Below are 17,971 nucleotides of genomic sequence, written 5' to 3' on the forward strand. Positions count from 1 at the left end.
GGGAGGATGGTCTCCCGTGGGGATGTGGTGTTCTACCCCCTTGACTCGCCCAAAGTCTAACGGGTGTTTACTAAACACTCTCTCGTACTCTTGAACCACCCGATAGACTCCCTGTTTCTGGTGTGAGGGAGTGGAGTCAGTACCCAAATGTAGTTGCTGACACCAGTCCTCCATTGTTTTCTTAGAGCCGTTACCTTCCTCCGGGTGAGATGGAGGCAAGGGTTCCACAGATTGTATAGCATTTTGGTTAATGGTATATAATTTGGCTAGCGTGGCATACCGGGGCAGGTGCACTTCCCTCTTCCCGATATTGATTATGCGAACGGGCACCCTCCCATGGCGTACATTAACCACCCCCCGTGCTGTCAAGATGGTGGGCCTACTGTCTGAGTAAACTGGTTCTACCATTGCCTGGTAATCTCTACCTCTCAGACCAATAGCTGCCCGGCACCAAATCATCATTTCACTTTTTGGGGGCATGGCAATAGGGAAAGGGTCACACATTCTCACGCTACCAATCTCACCGCCGGAGAGTTCCACCTGTTGCCGTCGCATCAGTGCCCGGATCTCTTTTTGGAGCACTCGCTGCTCGCCGGAGCTGGCGTTCTTGGCAACCTGCTGTAAAAGGAAAATCACCTCTGCAAGACAATTTTCAATTACATTAGTTCCTAGAGTTATCTTTGGGTGACTCTCGTGTTTGTCAATGTCTACAATGATCAGTCCCTGTGCTGCCAGTTCGACTCTACCGATTTTAATGGTCACCTCTTTAAATCCAATCTGTGGCACGGGCTGACCATTGCTGGCGATGATACTCAAGTCGTCGTCAGGGTAGCGGGTGATATCCGAGTCATTCCAGTACTGCTTGAAGAGCACGTACGGGATGGTGGTGACCTGTGACCCGGTGTCCAGTAGGGCACTCATAGGAATGCCATCCAGTACCACGGGTAAGACTGGACGTCCTCCCACATATTTGTCGCGCCAGTTCGATGGGCCTGGTGATCTTTTTCCTGGGGGTTGGCCCTCTACCCCAGGTTGTGCCAGTTTAAAGGACAGTACCTTGCCATATGTCCGGGTTGATTGCAGCGGCGGCAGATGGGTCGTCCGTCCTCGTTGTATCGGTCGCTGGGTCTCCCTCTGGCCGGTGGGGTCCTCCTTGGTCGACGCCACGGGATGTCCTCCGGTCCGGATGCCAGCTGGATCTTCCCTGGAGTGGAAACCTGTAAAGACTGCACAGTTCGGGTTAGCGCAGCAACGCTTTTAGCTAGCTCTTGGACCTGATGGTGCAGGTCTGGAGCCGGGTCATTGTTCAAAGCCTGCGCATCAGCTCCCACAGGCCCTGCCGACAAGGGTGCCGCCTCCTGGTGGTAAGTGGTAGTGGGGCGTCTGTGGGTCACAACGCCACCTGGTGCCGGTTCTCGGAGCACCCGGATGGCTCTGTCCTTGAACTGTGCAAATCCCAGATGAGGGTCCTGTAAGGCCATTGCCCGCAACTGGGTTCGGTGGGCATTGCAATATAAACCCTCTATAAATTGTTCAGTCAACAGCCTGTCCTCGTCTCCCACGCCGTCAGGGTCGGTCTGCTTAATGGCTCTCAGGGCCTCTTGTAGGTTCAGGGCATAGTCCCTTATACTCTCGTATGCTCGCTGCTTGCACCCGTAGAATCTAAGCTTGATCTCGGCTGAGGTGCGGGTATCAAAGGTGTCCCTCAGCCGGGTTAGTATCCCTGCGACAGTCCTCCCCCCAGGTGGCCAGGACTTTACCTCCCTTCGGGCTGCCCCAGTTAATTGGGCCACCAGGATGCTCACTTTTTGCTCTTCTGTGAGGGGGTACACCTGGAAGAGGCTATCCAGCTTTTCTCTAAAGTCATGCAGGGTATGTGACTCCCCTGAGTACTGGGGTAGCCAGGCCGCTCCCGGGATATAGGCATGGTGAAAGGCATGACTGCAGCAGCGGTGGCGCTGGCGGGGGTTGAGGCAGTGAAGCTCTCCTCCGTATCCGACATCCTCCTCCCCCCTAGTGGACCGTGGCCTACCTTGCGATGATCCTCTTCCGTAGGCCGCGGCTCCGCAGTAGATCGTCAGGGTTGAGGACCTTCCGCTCCTGTGACGTCGGCGTCTGCTGGGCTCCTTCCAGGACCTTACACGACGTCCGGACGTGAGGCGGGGCTTCAGTTCTCGCGCGCTTTCGGAGTCCACGCCCCTCTTCTTCCCGCGCGACGTCTTCAAGATGGCGTCCAACGGCGGGAAAACTCCACGGAAGGCGGGAAGAAGGCTGAAAATGGTGCCGGATGGCGGGAATCTTCACCGATGGCGGGAAGAAGGCTGAAGATGGCGCCGGATGGTGGGAATCTTTACCACAGGTAAGTTTGAACAGTCTTTTTCAGGCACGCAGTACCCGGTGGTTGCGGGCACGAGATCCTGCCGACTACGCCAAAAGTTGACGCGCCCCTGGGCCTGAGTCGCGCAGCGTTGCGCACGCAGGAGCCTACCCGGAGCCGGATCAGATGGGGGTAGTAGTCTCGTGGCGGTGACCCGGTCCGTGCCCAGGGAGTCAGACTAAGTGGCAGTCTATTAGCAGTAGATGGTGGATGACTACGCCACCCGTTGAATGCAGCTATGGAGCTGCCGCTGCAGGGCAGACCGCTGAGGCCGGTGGAAGGATGGTGCAGCGTGGATGGTATAACCCCCAACGGGAGGGGTATGGCCTCAGGGCAGCCGACGTGGATGATGGGGGTAGCAGGAACCACTCAGAGACGATGCGGTGTAGTTCAGGGTCTTTACTGGTGACAAAGATAGACCCTCCCGGAGTACTTGCTAGCAATCGGGGCCTGGTCAGTCCTTGAGCAGATGGGATCTCCCCTGGCCAGGCGGAGTTGTAGGCCTTCCCAACTAACTGTACTCTTCTGGCTAACTTGCTAGAGGCGGGTAAAAGTAGCCCACGTCCCTGAGTGTACCGTGTGGTGCTCACCCGTATGGCCGGTGACTCGGGGTCTTCTAATGGCTTCCGCTCCACGATGGCGGTGCTGGTCCCACGCGTGTGACCGTGCCTTCGGGTTTCTTGGCCAGAGGACCTGGAATCCCCTGCCTGACGGATTCTGCTGCTGGGTAGGAGTTAGTCCCCACAGCCTCGGACTCCGGGTCCGGTAAGAAATCTTCTCAGTCAGGGCGAGCTCTGCAGCTGCCAGCCCCTGACTCCTTGTAACACTGCTCCCACAGAGCTCCTGATGTTCTGTTCCTATATTTGCTTCTTTTCTCTGTCTCTACTTCTTCTCTACTCACTAACCCTGCCTCAGCCCCAGTTTTATATAGGGGAAGTTCTTCCCCTCCCAGGACTGTGCAGGAGGTGTGGCATGCATAGGATTCCTGACCAAGAGACCTCCCACCTGCTCTCAGACGTAATATCTCTATCACTGTGGCAACCAGACCCCTGGGGTGTCACACTTACACCCAGCAGAAACAACCGGAACCCCTGGTGAACTATATGTCCCAGGAACACCAAAAGCTGATTACGTACCAGGGAGTCCCCAGAGACCAGGGAGTGTGAACTCCAACAGAAGGCCCTACCACCAGGTCAGCAGGTGCAAGACAGAGACCAAGTTAGGCCTAGCTCCAGGCAGGTCAGAAACTTATCAAGGAAAGGCAAGGAACAGGAGGCCCCACACCCGCTCACTGGGAAGAATCCTGATATGCACCCTTCACCCTAAAGTGCCCTGGATCGTGCCTGAAACACCACCACTAAAGGTACTGAAGTGAACTGTCGTGTGTGTGCCTATCCTTCCTCTGACCCGGCTGGGTCCCCTCTGTCCTGCATCCCCTACCCTTACGCTGCCCTGAGGCCCCGCTCCACCTGTGGGGAGCCGCACCAACTAAGATGCCTAAACACCGGCCTCAGAGGACTGTCGCAGCGCTGGTGATCTTCACCAGACACCACAGGTGGCATCACGAACATCCCTATCCCATATAACTTCCCCCCTTTTTTTCAAGAATGACCCCAGGGTACGGGCATGGGAGCCGACCACCGCGACATCCCCCAAGATCAGGCAACAACAAGGCCCGGGCGCCGAGTCGTCCCCATCCCCTGGGCACATCATCTCTCCCTGGCGTCACGAACAGGATTCCGTGCCCGCTGCAACGATGGAGTGTTGTGCCCGTTGCCACCGGGTACTGTGCGCCTTTAATCAGAACAGTGTATTTAACTGTGGCGAAGATCGCCGCCATTGTTGTGCCGCCAAGCGGGAAGAAGGGCGTAAGCGCGGGAAACTGAGAGGCGTACCTGCTGAAGCGCGCGAAGCCCCCACGCCTCGACGTCAAACCAGGAAGTGCCAGGTCCTGGAAGGAGCCCCGGTGAGTGCTCTGACCTAGGACGCAAGCGACGCAAGGTCCTGAAGGAAGACCGTCACCTGTGGAGCTGCGGCCTACCGGAAGAAAAGAAAAGAAGGTAGGCCACGGTTCGCTAGGGGGGCGCCAGAATGTCCGAAGAACAGCACAACGCCGGAGTACCGGTTAACGGCCCTGATGATCAACCCGCGCCCGGCGCCGAGCAGGCCGGAGCGGCCGCTCCACCAGCAGGGCTTTTAACCCCTATCATACCCATGGCCCTACCGTACATCCCTGGAGCGAAGTGGCTCCCCCAGTACAGTGGAAAACCAGATACCCTGTCTGGATTCAAAAGGAAAATATGCGGTATACTGGACATGTACTCTATGACAGGCAAGCAAAGAGCCGCTGTTGTATTGGGACAATTGACTGGTGCTGCGGAGCGAGAAGTTGAAACCTGGTCGGCCGCAGACCAGGAGTCAGTGTCCGCAGTCTTTAAAAAATTACAGACTGTCTTTGAGAATCGTACTGAGACAGACCTCCGGATGAGGTTCTACAACTGCTCTCAGCAACCGGAGGACAGTGTTCGGGACTATGCCTGGCGTTTACAAGGGGCCCTGCGAGCTCTGAAACAGGTTAGTCCAACCAGCATCATAGATGAAAATAAAATGCTGAAGGAACAGTTTATCCGGGGACTGAGGTCTCAAGAGGAGAGCAGGACGGTGCGTTGGTGGTCCCTGGATCATCCAGATGCCACCTTTGACACCCTTAAGGACATGGCTATAAAAGGACTGCAGCCCCTGGAAACAACTGCTATCCAATGTTACCAGGGTGGGGCCACCCCAGTGCCTGCAGCGTCCACCTTTTCCCCGGTGGCTGCTGAAGTCAAGGTGCAAGCAACGTCCCCTAGTGAGCTGGACAGCCTGCGCTCTGAAGTGCGTCAGTTGAGCGAAACCCTGACCACTGTACTGAGTGCCCTGCAGCTGCGGACGGAGCCCGAGGAGGAAGGAAGGATCCTGCTAGCCGACAGCCCTGAGGATGTCCCCTGGATGAGAAGGAGGAGGAGGACAACGCCACCCCCTGGGAGGACCAGCGAGCAACGCTGCCCGCCGAAGGACCCTGACTGCCACCGCTGCCACAAGACAGGTCACACCGTCTGGAGCTGTCCTTTAAATGAGCAAACCCTGGGGCCGAGGGCTGACACCCAGGAGTAGACCCCTCAGGCCCATCAAACTGGTACCGCAGGTTCGTGGGAGGAAGACTTTTCCTGTCCATCGTGCTGGACGGCATCGCGACACCTGCTCTGCTGGACACAGAATCTCAGGTAACCATCATGCCTGATGTCCTCTACAAAAGGTTCTGGTCCATAGACGAACTTCACCCACCAGATCCAAATCTTTCCGTGTATGCCTCAAACGGCCTCCCCCTTAACCTAGTCGGGGTTAAGGATGTGGCAGTAAAGGTGGGAAGAGTGTAAATGAAGGACCAGGGACTAATTGTAGTAGGGACTAATCCTGATGATACAGACTTGTATATGGTACTTGGCACAAATATTGTTAGTAACTGTTTGGGAGAAGTGTTGTTCTTGCTCCAACAGATGGCTGACACTGCCAAACCTGGGCAGAGAAGGGCGCTCCAGAAAGAGATCCGAGCCCTTATGTACCAGCAACAGGTAAAGCTAACAGGTGGTGAAATTGGTAATGTACGGGTGACAGACCCGGTACCCATTGTGATTCCCCCGATGAGTGAAATGCTGATTTGGTGTAGAGCAGCAATAGGTCTCAAAGGACGGAGCTACCAGGTGGTAGTAGAGCCCCTTAGCTCAGAGCATAGACCTACACTCTTGACTGCCAGAGGGGTAGTGGATGTACGCAATGGGAGGGTGCCCGTCCATCTTCTGAACTATGGGGAGGACGAGGTTAGATTACCACGCTATGCCACTGTTGCCAAATTGTACACAGTAGATAACAACTCCATACACACGGCGGAGTCCTTAACCTCACCAGACGAAGTGGAGGATAATGACCTGGGAACCCAGATGGAGGGTTGGTGTCTGTTGGGACAGACACCACTCCTGCCCATCAGAAGCAGGGTGTACACCGGGTGGTTCAGGAATACGCGCAGGTATTCAGTAAGCACCCACTTGACTTTGGGAGGATTAAAGGGGTACAACACCGTATCCCCACAGGTGACCATCCACTCATCAAAGAACGTTACAGGCCTATACCACCAGCACACTACCAGAAGGCGAAGGAGATGTTGCACGACATGAAGAAGGCAGGGGTAGTAAGGGATAGTTGTAGTCCCTGGGCAGCTCCCCTAGTTCTAGTCAGGAAAAAGGATGGAAGCATGAGAATGTGTGTAGATTACAGACAAGTAAATCGCATTACACATAAAGATGGATACCCTTTACCACGTATAGAGGAATCCCTGGCTGCCTTAAAGTCTGCAAATTACTTCTCCACCCTTGACCTCACTAGTGGGTAAGGGCAAGTAGCTGTTGCTGAGGAGGAACGGGAGAAGACGGCCTTCACTACCCCAATGGGACTCTGCGAGTTCAACAGTATGCCATTTGGACTCTGCAACGCCCCCGGAACGTTCCAGAGATTGATGGAGTGCTGCCTGGGACACCACAACTTCGGGACTGTACTACTATACCTGGACGACATGATAGTGTACTCCAAAACGTATGAGGACCGCTTGAAGCACCTGGCGGAGGTATTTGAGTCGCTATCCCGGTATAGGATGAAGCTGAAGCCCTCAAAGTGCCACCTGCTCAAGCGAAAGGTACAGTACCTGGGGCACATCGTTAGTCCAGAGGGAGTAGCATCAGACCCGGAGAAGGTCACTGCCATCCAGAAATGGCCGGAGCCGAAGAGCCTCAAGGAGGTACGTTAGTTCCTGGGACTAGTCGGGTACTAACGGAGGTTTGTGAAGGACTATACCAAGAAAGCGGCGCCTCTGCAAGACCTCCTGGTAGGACAGTCCCCCAGAGGCAGAAATCCCCTGTTCCAGTGGGGTAAGGAGCAAGCTGAATCCTTTAAGGTGATGAAGGAGATCCTGACCGGCGAAGAGATCCTAGCCTACCCTGACTACAGCCAACCGTTCCTGCTGTACACTGATGCCAGCAACGAAGGATTAGGAGCTGTACTGAGTCAGAAGCAGGATGGCCGAGAGAAGGTGATCGCCTATGCAAGCAGGAAGCTCAGCCCGACCGAGAGGAACCCAGAGAACTATAGCAGCTTCAAGTTGGAGTTCCTGGCCCTGGTCTGGGCCATCACTGAACGGTTCAAGCACTACCTAGCCTCCAGTAAGTTCACTGCCTTCACTGATAATAACCCCTTGACTCATCTAGAAACAGCCAAGTTAGGAGCCATGGAGCAACGATGGGTGGCTCGGCTGTCAAACTACCAATTCACTATTGAGTACCGGGCGGGCCGCAAGAACGCCAACGCCGATGCCCTGTCCAGGATGCCTCACCAGTCGGACACTGAAGAAGAAGTGGATGACCTGGAGGAGATTGAACTACCTGCCTTTCATCGGAATGGAATGGTCCATGAGCAACGAGCCTCCAGGAGGCATCGCGGTAAGACGTTAAACCCCCTGCCTCACCACAGCTGGAAGGAGACCCAGGACAGCGACCCGGTTGTCAGCCGTATCAAAGAGCTGATAACCCAAGAAGGTTCCTCCCTGGAGAAGGATGCGTCTCTACAAGCCAAGCAGCTGTGGAACGAGAAGAGTCGGCTGTTCATCTATGGAGAGAAGCTGTGCTGGAGGTACGTCAACCCCAAAACCCATGAGATGGTATGGCAGATAGTGGTGCCCAAGACAGACATCCAGATGGTGTTGGAAGCCTGTCACGATCAGGCGGGGCACTTTGGCTGGGAAGAAGCTAGAAACCCTGCTGAAGTGTCGGTTTTATTGGGTAGAAATGCGCAGTTCCATTGAGAGGTGGTGCTGGAATTGTGGACCCTATAGCCTCAGAAGAAAAGACTACAGCAGCCAGAAGGCACCCCTGCAACCCATCAAGACGACTCGTCCCTTGGAGATCGTGGCCCTGGATCATGTCAAGCTGTCACCCAGCAGGTCAGGATATTCCTATGCCCTGACCATGGTGGATCACTACTCCCGGTTCCTGGTGGTCGCCCCCGTCAAGGATCTGACGGCAGAGACAGCAGCGAGGACGTTTCAGGCGTACTTCTGCAGGCCCCATGGATACCCGGAGCAGGTGCTGATGGATCAAGGCCCAGCCTTTGAAGCCGAATTGTTCAAGGAGTTCTGCCATCTGTACGGGTGTAAAAAGATCCGGACTACACTGTACCACCCCCAAACCAACGGTCTCTGTGAAAAGATGAATAACATCGTCATCGACCTGCTGAAGACCTTACCACTAGAGGAGAGAAATCAGTGGCCAGACCTACTACCTGACCTGGTAGATCTGTACAACCACATACCTGTGAGTTCCACCAATTGTACTCCGGCATATCTCATGCGAGCAAGACCCGGGAAGTTGCCCATGGACCTGAAGCTTGGTGTAGTAGAACCAGAAGCAGATATGTCCACTGAGGACTGGGACACGACCAGACAGGAGCAGTACAGAAGAGTACAGGCCTGTGTCGAAGACAGTCTCACTCGGGTAAGGGACAAGCAGGAAGCCCACTACAATAAAAGTGCGCCCGCATAACCCTTCACACAAGGAGAAGTGGTGTTAAAGAGGAAAATGAGAAACCACAAACTTGATGACCAGTGGGAGAGAGAACCCTACACTGTGTTAAATTCAAGATTTAATAACAAGAAGACCTGTTTGATTAGCAAAGACAGAGGAATAACGACTGCAACGGTATCTAGAGACCATCTGAAGTTGTGTCCAGACCTGCTAAAGCCCCAAGAAGAAGTGCCTCTCACCGTAGCGGAGGAGCCTAAAGAAGCAGTACTCCATACTGACTTAGGAGATTTCCCGGCAGATTGGCCTCAACTAGGAGGAGCAGTAATAATACCTGTGATCCACTTCTTTCAACAGCCAGAAGACCCTCCACAGCAAGTAGAATCTGTAAGTGCTTCAGAAGAGCCTGCTCAAGAAGAATCCCCGGAAGAAGGATCCCTGGTTGGAGCAGAGCAAGAAGGCCCAGCCATTGGTATACTTGCCAGTCCTGTAGAGAGGTTAAGGCAACCCTGCAGCCCCCCAACACACAGAACTGACAGGATAGCGGGTAGTGCAACCACTAGTGCCTCACGCATCCCAATACCACGTATGTCGACACGTAGCACACGAGGTCAGACCCCTGTCAGATACAGAGAATAGAGAAGGAAACTCTGACAGTGTAAATAGTTGCTCCTGGGGAATTATATTGTGTATTTTCATGTATGAATTTCTCAACTTGTGCTTTGTCTTACTAATGGACAATTTAAGTGATATGGACACTTCCCTTGTTATCTCTAGTTACCCGTAAGGGTACATAAAGAACTTTGTGGCTGAGGACTGTGTGCAGCCCAATAACTGTTTGCTGTAAATAATTGCACTCCCTGGAGTGCCCCTTTAGGTGACCTCAGAACAAAAACCTGTCTGCCGTGGCAGAAGTGGAGGTCCAACTCAGGTACGCCATGCCCTGCAGCCACCCCAGGGCCTACTTGATGGTTTGCTTTGGACAGGTCCCTCAAGCTACCTTGTACTTTACCCGTGAGATGGACACCCTGTCAGGGGACCTCACCGGAACAGACTTAAATTCTGAGGTTGCTTATTGTATGTATGTATATATTTATTATTTATAATGTTTTATTATGCAACGTTCAAGCAAAGTGCCTCCCATAAAGGGAAGAGTTATTGTTGTTACCTGTTATAAAAATTACTTCAGTCCAGGAGTACTGAGCTTTGCTAGGGGGGAATGTGGCGCCCTGCTGCGCATTGGTGCCACAGATCCCAGAGGGGTGCATGGATGGACTTCTCCACAAGAGGCCCTCATGGCATTCACACATCTCCAACCTACCACCTCAGACCACCAGAGGGAGCCCGGATAGGGATATATATACTGGAGGGTGGAGTTAGGCAGTCAGTCTGGAGTCTGCTGCAGCCAGAGAGGTTGTCAGGTCAGTCTGTTGAGAGGAGCTCCTGCAGAAGCTAGCCTGCAGTGGAGCTCAGTCAGTTCAGTCCAGACTCAGAGAGCTCGAGTTAGTGAGCCTAGGGCGTGCTGACGCCAAAAGAGCGGTGAAGCGCAGCGTGCCTGCTGCAGTGTGAAGCCTAGTGAGGGCCCCGAGCGTGGCCGAAGGCGAGTGGAAGGAGAGTAACATAGGGGGCAGAGGAGCTTAACCAGCTCACCCCAAAACCATCTACCGGACACCGGGTCCGCGTCTGCAGGGATTCCTTACACCCAGCAGAAACAACCGGAACCCCTGGTGAACTATATGCCCCAGGAACACCAAAAGCTGATTACGTACCAGGGTCAGGAGTTCCCAGAGACCAGGGAGTGTGAACTCCAACAGAAGGCCCTACCACCAGGTCAGCAGGTGCAAGACAGAGACCAAGTTAGGCCTAGCTCCAGGCAGGTCAGAAACTTATCAAGGAAAGGCAAGGAACAGGAGGCCCCACACCCGTTCACTGGGGAGAATCCTGATATGCACCCTTCACCCTAAAGTGCCCTGGATCGTGCCTGAAACACCACCAGTAAAGGTACTGAAGTGAACTGTCGTGTGTGTGTGTCTATCCTTCCTCTGACCCGGCTGGGTCCCCTCTGTCCTGCATCCCCTACCCTTACGCTGCCCTGAGGCCCCGCTCCACCTGTGGGGAACCGCATCAACTAAGCTGCCTAAACACCGGCCTCAGAGGACTGTCGCAGCGCTGGTGATCTTCACCAGACACCACAGGTGGCGTCACGAACATCCCTATCCCATATAACTTCCCCCCTTTTTTCAAGAGTGACCCCAGGGTAAAGGCCTGGGAGCCGACCACCATGACATGACCCCATTTTGCTGTCAATGGGCACCACTTGGCCCCTTTGCACCTAGCATTCATCAGATCTAGTATAGCATCAATCCTTCCACCCTGCCACACAGCCTGTGGCTTTGCTTGAAGCTCATGGGCCTCATTGCAAAATCTCCAACTCGGCCCCAAACTTTCAAGAGTCTGTAACAGAATTAGTGTTCTCATATGGGACAAAGGAACCTTTTGGGCCCCCTTTATTCTCCACAGTCCAGGTGTGACTGCAACCCCAGTACTCACAATAGTTACACCCCATCATATAGCCTAATATATTACCAGACGGTGCTAGTGAGGTACACAAACACATGTAGAACTTGTAACCAGGACTGAGATCTAGGGAAGACCTATATAATATGAGTCTCAGGGTCAATGCCTACTTGGGGATCTTCTGATATGATTGTGAATGTCACAACTGGAGTGGGAGAACTGGTTGTCCAGTGGGTACCATAAAGTCTATACTTTGTGCCCAGCTTTCTAGCTTACAAGCCACAGGCTAATTCTAGCTTGTTGCCTCCTGGTAGTCCTCTATTTATGTAGGTCTGCTACGATTGCTTGGTAGTTACTAGTTTGGTGGTGATCGGCCCAAGAAGAAGTGGCCAGTCATCCATGTGGTTCTCCATTGACATCAAGAGGAATCAATGACTCCCTGTTGACATAAATATTTACAGTATCGTAGCTACAAAACTGTAGGTGGTTTGCTGAGGTCTGGAGGTAAAATTGAAGCTCCACCAAATTTTTTGGCCAGGGTCCTCCACCAACTTTTACAATGGATTTTTTTAAGGTCTCAGAATGGTTAAAAAAAAGTAAATAAGTGATGGACGCCCTCCCTGACCCCCACATCAACAGTGCTGATGCTTACCCAGTCCCATTTCGACACACAGGAAACAGTAAAAATTAAAGGTGGTTGAGCCACCGCTACAACCAATCATTGACTGCACTGTCTTTTACAATATATTAAGATGGAAACAGAAAGGCTATTTTTTTTAAAGACTATGAGCCCTTTGGGAAAAAAAATTGTATCCAATGGACAACCCCTGTAACCCAACCCTGCATTCAAACAATTGTAACTGATAAATAATAAATGATTATGGCTAATAATCCTAATGTTGCTGTTACTACAGGTGTCATTTATTATGTGCTCGTACGTGATGGATTGCAGCGGTTTATAGGGACTGAGAAACATTATGAAGATCAAGGAGGGATCCAATCGTATAAAGAATATACATACCAACTGAAGGCGTGTACGGAAGTGGGCTGCTTACACAGCGCTAAGGTGGGCGCCCACTGAAATTACATAGATAGATAGATAGATAGATAGATAGATAGATAGATATCCAACGAAAATAAAGGCAGCACTCCAATTTTCAAATAAAATTTCTTGTTTCTTTCCAAATGTGGAACTTTTCAACGTCGCCATTATTTGACTTTGTGTCAATAAATCACAGAATTTCTATTTGAAAATTGAAGTGCTGCCTCTATCTTTGTTGGATATACCTGAGGTTTGGTTATGCCTGTTAGGCTCTGCACCCGCCATCTCCTTTAGCTTACTTGTGCTGAACAGTATATTTTTTCTAGATAGCTAATAGATAGATTGATAGAGAGATAGAAATATGGAGAGATGGATAGATAATAGATATGATATAGGTAGATAGATAAGCAAAAGAATGAGGGGTCGCTCACTGTTATAGTGGGTGCTCAGAAGAAATCGAAATATACTATAAGAAATAAACTTCGGCACTCCGGTATGTGTAATATGCAAAAAAGATTTTTTATTAATCACATGTGCCCCTTGTTTCACAAAATAGGGCATAAGCCCGTAATATAGACCAACGTTTCGACCTTTGGATCGGTCTTTTTCAAGCTCATCACTAAATACAAACAAACAAATAATTAATTACTGAAATTATACATAAATAAATCTAGTATTGTAACATGATATGTCATCAGGTAATAGGAAACAAGAAAGAGGTTAAATAGTAACGTGTGGTGGTGTCTACATATAATGGTGCACCAAAACTTTAATATATTTATACAAGTAAAGGAGTGGTAAACATGGAGCACATGTGATTAATAAAAAATCTTTTTTGCATATTACACATACCGGAGTGTCGAAGTTTATTTCTTATAGGTAGATAGATAGATAGATAGATAGATAGATAGATAGATAGATAGATAGATAGATAGATAGATAGATAGATAGATAAGTATATATACAGTGGATAGATATGAGATAGATATATATAGAGATGGATAGAGAGATATATAGATAGATGGATGGATGGATGGATAGATAGATATGTAGAAAGATAGATATGAGATAGATAGATAGATAGATATGAGAAATAGAGAGATAGATAGATATGAGATAGATATGAGAGATAGATAGTAAAACTAACCTATATTTTGTGTTTATCTAAGGTGACCGCAGCCATTAAACAAGGAGTCCCGGAGAACATCCCTCCACCTATTATTCTCACAGTGAACTCTTCGGCTTTACTCCTCAGCTGGACAGCTCCCAACAAGCCAAATGGTGAAATAAGAGAATATCAGGTTCACCAGGCCGGTAAAGGAATTATCTATGTGGGCAGTACCGGAAATAAGCAATATACCGTATCAGGTATGTACAAGAACGCTGTATGCTGTTATTGTGCCTCAGTGTCCCTCCTCCCTGCTACTAAATCTCCACCCACCTAGCCTGATTGACTGCTCCTTAGTGTCCCTCTTCCATGCTGATACTAAATTTCAACCCCAACAATCCTGATTGACGGCTCCTCAGTGTCCCTTCTCCCTGCTGTTTCTGAATCTCCTCCTTCCTACAATGATTAACAGCTCCTCATTTTTCCTCCTTTCTGTTGCTGAACCACTATCCTCCTAGACTGACATTCCTTCAGTGTCCCTCCTCCCTGCTGCTGCTGCTTTTGTATTTCCATCTTCCTAGACTAATTAAAAGTTTCTTATTGTGCATATTGTCCATCCTATCTGCTGCTGAATCTCCACCCATCTATCCAGACTAATAGCTCGTCAGTATCCCTCATCCTGCTGCTGAATCTCCACTTACCTATCGAGACTGATAGCTCCTCAGTGTCCGTCATCCTGCTGCTGAATCTCCACCAACTCTCCAGACTGATAGCTCCTCAGTGTACCTCTTCCCTGCTGCTGAATCTCCACCCATATATCAAGACTGACAGATCCTCAGTTTTCCTCCTCCCTGCTACTGCAGAATCTCCATCTACTTATCCTGATTGATAGCTCCTCAGTGTTCCTCCTCTCTGCTAAACTCTCACACTGCTCAGTACAAGCTGCTGCTGTCAGTCAGGCTTCGGTGACTGAATACACATGGATGTATGAACTCTCTTTCTCTTTAGCTGGACTCATAGAATACTTATTTTGAGATCAGAATTATACAGCCATTCTGAGATGGATTGTCACAGTAAGTAATAATGTCTGCAGCTTGTATTGTGAACTCAAAAAGACACAGACAAATAGATATGTATAAAAATATAATCCTAAAACAAATTTTTTTTTACTACTGTTAATTGTTTTCTAGTTTTCCTCGTAGTCATCCTGTACTGCTTTATACTTTTCTATCTATTTTATTACATGAAGGTGCGGCTGTCTCATCCTGTGAACGTTGCATGGGAATTGTGATGAATGCTCTCGTCATGTGAAATCCATAAATGGCTTATAATCCTCTACAGATATTAAATAAAAAAAAGCCTGAAGTAATTGAAGACGGAAGTCCTAAGTTAATTATTCAGAGGTGTTATCTGTGCTGCGGGTAAACGGAGGCATCCTCTGCTATCTCCCTGTGCTCAATGCTTCTGGGAGAGCGCGGCCAGCAACCATCATCGTCTCAGATTCCAGAATGCAAACAGCACATGGCAGCTTGTCAATAGAGGACCTCCTATATCATTTATTACTGGATGTTTCCACCACAATCTGCTTCACCTTGGGTTACTATTTTCTTACGAGAGGGGAAATACATTTTTGGAAGCACAGCTATTTCTGTACCCTTTCATGCTGGCGGTGGTTTAGAAGATGCTACTGATGGCCACGGTTGATATTGGACAAACGTAAGTTTGTTCCAAGTTTTCTTAACTTTTAAAAGATTTGTCCCCCCTGTGGGCCATGTGGTGGACAGTAGGTATGTCATTTTCTATGATGACCAATCCTTCAGATAGGGCAACCAATTATGTTGGCAAGGAATCCTCCAGTTTGGTCCCTCAAAAAAGTCTAAACTACATTTTTATTTTTCTATGCTGTATGAGAACTTGTTTTCAGGGAACAAACTGTCTTATTTATAGGTACGACTTTGGGATACTTACAATTTTTTTTATTTTACTTATTTCATTTTTTGAGAAGCAGGAAAAACAATGTTGGTAGTTTCACTGCAAAAGATAAATAACGTATTTGTTTTTTTTTCGTTAAAATCTACAGCCATAATTACGTATACGTTGTCATTTTTTTTAATTTCATGACAAAGCCTAATTGTAAAGCAAAGATAGCAGACCTGAGGGCAATCGCATTGCCAATGTGCCACTGGGGTCGCTTCTGACTACCTAATGACAAAAGGAATGGTAACACCTAGTTGACAATTTAATCATACATTTACAGGAGGAATAACAAAGGAAAGACAATGCAAAGTTAAAACGATAAATGATCTACAGTGCTGTTGTCGGGTCTTCCTGTTCGATAACTGCATTGCCAGTTCCTGTTCAACAAGGTGGACATCTCTGTGTTTTTTCCCTGGAATAAAAGAATATGGTCAAGAAGCTGCAGCCACATCCCCCTCCTCTCCCTTATTGTCATTACATTAAAGTAGTTCCACTTGTACTCTATATGCATTTTTTGGTGAATAATTAAGTTTCTGAACCTACACTAGACACTACAGACTGCTGGAAGATGAAGAAGACACTACACGGGACTGGAGGTTGGAGAAGACACTAAAGGTTGCTGGAAGATGGAGAAGATACTACACGGGACTGGAGGTTGGAGAAGACACTAAAGGTTGCTGGAAGATGGAGAAGACACTACAGGGGACTGGAGGTTGGAGAAGAGCCTTCAGACTGCTGGAAGGTGGAGAAGACACTACAGACTGCTGGAAGGTGGAGAAGGCACTACAGACTGCTGGTAGGTGGAGAAGACACTACAGACTGCTGGTAGGTGGAGAAGACACTACAGACTGCTGGAAGGTAGAGAAGACACTACAGACTGCTGGTAGGTAGAGAAGACACTACAGACTGCTGGAAGGTAGAGAAGACACTACAGACCGCTGGTAGGTGGAGAAGACACTACAGACCGCTGGTAGGTGGAGAAGATACTACAGACTGCTGGTAGGTGGAGAAGGCACTACAGACTGCTGGAAGGTAGAGAAGACACTACAGACTGCTGGTAGGTAGAGAAGACACTACAGACTGCTGGAAGGTAGAGAAGACACTACAGACTGCTGGTAGGTAGAGAAGACACTACAGACTGCTGGAAGGTAGAGAAGACACTACAGACTGCTGGTAGGTAGAGAAGACACTGCAGACTGCTGGTAGGTGGAGAAGACACTACAGACTGCTGGTAGGTGGAGAAGACACTACAGACTGCTGGTAGGTGGAGAAGACACTACAGACTGCTGGTAGGTGGAGAAGACACTACAGACTGCTGGTAGGTAGAGAAGACACTACAGACTGCTGGTAGGTGGAGAAGACACTACAGGCTGCTGGAAGGTGGAGAAGACACTACAGGCTGCTGGAAGGTGGAGAAGACACTACAGACTGCTGGTAGGTAGAGAAGACACTACAGACTGCTGGTAGGTGGAGAAGACACTACAGGCTGCTGGAAGGTGGAGAAGACACTACAGACCGCTGGTAGGTGGAGAAAACACTACAGACTGCTGGTAGGTGGAGAAGACACTACAGGCTGCTGGAAGGTGGAGAAGACACTACAGGCTTCTGGAAGATGAATAATATACTTTGGTTGCATGAAGATGGAGAGGATACTATAGACTGCTAGAAGTTGGAGAAGACCCCATTTTTCTTATATATGATGAAGTTTTATAAATTTGCATGTGATAATGTCTATGAAGCGCTGTGGAATTAATGGCGTTATATACGTGAGTAAAATAAAATAAATAATACTACCAATAAAACAATTTGGATACCCTCTAATAAGAGCACATGTGTTATTATTTCCATATTATGCAATTCTTTATATATATGAGTAGAGTATATAGTATAATACATACGGACTGTATTATGTATCAGACAATAGTGTTGTCCTTTTGTTCACCCAACTACACAGTAACACATACAAATCTGCCTCATCCGGGAATGGCAGCCGTTTAGATAAATTAGATTCTTCTTGAATGACAGAGTTGAGAATTGCTCCAGACAATGTACCCCTGTAGTAATTAACAAGGGAAGCCTTACATGATGAGGGTGCATGCTTCACATTAGTGCATTATCATGGGTGCCATTTGACTGTGGAGTATAATTTGTAAGCGTAGCTCTTCATGTCAGTTTATATAGGTATGACATGTGGAAGGGACCATGAATGATATATGCTGGGAGCTATTTTATATCAAATCTATGATAAGTGCCTTTTACTCTGAGAAATGTACTTATAATGATTGGGTTTTTATGATGCTTTTCTTGAAGATGTTACATGACTCCCTTTAGGGGAAGCAGAATAATTG

This window comes from Phyllobates terribilis, unplaced genomic scaffold, assembly GCF_046119375.1.
Source record: "Phyllobates terribilis strain yellow unplaced genomic scaffold, ASM4611937v1 Scaffold_3__8_contigs__length_932513732, whole genome shotgun sequence".
NCBI classification, from domain to species: Eukaryota; Metazoa; Chordata; class Amphibia; order Anura; family Dendrobatidae; genus Phyllobates; species Phyllobates terribilis.